The sequence below is a fragment of the Cynara cardunculus genome, assembly GCF_001531365.2.
Source record: "Cynara cardunculus var. scolymus isolate 2C chromosome LG 2, CcrdV1, whole genome shotgun sequence".
NCBI classification, from domain to species: domain Eukaryota; kingdom Viridiplantae; phylum Streptophyta; class Magnoliopsida; order Asterales; family Asteraceae; genus Cynara; species Cynara cardunculus.
Genome location: NC_037529.1, coordinates 17,270,842 through 17,272,293, shown reverse-complemented (window position 1 = coordinate 17,272,293; position 1,452 = coordinate 17,270,842).

Below are 1,452 nucleotides of genomic sequence, written 5' to 3'. Positions count from 1 at the left end.
TTTTTCCACCCATGCACTGGATGAAATGAGAAAACAGGTATTGCCAGATAGCTGACATCTTGTTTTTCTCAATCTTTGTCAAGGACTTCAGAGGGGCATTGGAGTCCTTCATTGGCCACTGGTAGCCAATGGCATCAAGAAACTCGATGATCTCGGCGGTGGAGGGTTTGCTGTCGAAAGGACCCTTGGGAAGACGGAGAGCTGAGCGGAGTGTAGACACACAAAAGTTCAATTCCATGCGGTTGAAAGTGAAATGGATTTGCTCCATCTTGCGTCCAGCATCATCTTGGACTTCGACAACCTCAGCAGTGTACCAGAACTGTTGAAGAATTTTCCTTGACCATGAGGGGCTCATGGTTGAGAGCGTAGCCTAAGGACGACTGATTGAGAAAGTCAACCGCATCTTGGTAAAACGCTTTAGTGGAGGGTATCTCCAACAAGGCAATGTGGTTGTTGGCCTTGATGGAGATCTCGTCAATAGAGAAGGTGACGTTCTTGGCAGCCATCTATTTGTATAAATAAGAAGAAAAGAAAACAGGTTTGTTAGAAATAAGCCAAGAGTTTATGGTTAAGATTATAGAACAAGTTTTTGAACAAGTAAAAACTTCTTTTGAAAAATCCTTAAAAGATTAGGGTTTTCAAGTGAAATGTATATACAGAAACAAGATTATAATCAAGAAGGAAATGATTAAAAACCTTTACAGTTTAATATATTAAGAGAACAAAGTTCTTAATCATATTAAACACATTTCTTGTAACTAAGAAAGAATGAGGAAGATTAAGAGAGAGTTTTTGACCTTTGAAGATTAAGGGGAAAGGTAGCAAATGGTTTGAAGATGTAGAAAGAGTTCTTGCTTTGGAGAAATCTTAGCAGAGGTTTGTCTAAGAATTTTGAAAGCGTAAAGAGAAAAGTGGAAAAGAGATCTCATATTTATAGGTAGGAGGAGAGAGAAATAATATGAGAGAGAGAAAAGACGACATTTCGGGAAAGTGGTCATGATGAAAAATATACCACGTTCTCATCCATGAATGGATGACATTTAATGAGGTAGCGTAATGACAGAACTTTTTGCACGTCTCAAAGCGTCCCGCATAGTAAATAGGGAATGTCATCATAAAAACGGTTCATTTACTATTTTTTTTTAAAACAAAAAGGTTTTTAAGAAAACGAAGAGTCATTCAGTGTCTTAGGGAACACTTGATAACCCCGTTTAAAACATTTTATTACTGAAGAGAAATATTCAGTGATGGTTTTAAGACGTCAAGTTTTAGTGATAAGAAAGTCACTGAAACTGGCATTTAAAAAACGTTATGATCACTAATAAGAAAGGATTCAGTGATCTTTTAGATTTTTAAGATAAGTATAAAGATATACTTGAAGATGTGGTGAGTGTAGAGAATCACTGAGACCACCTTTTAAAAACATTTATCACTGAAAAAGAGAAAGCTTCA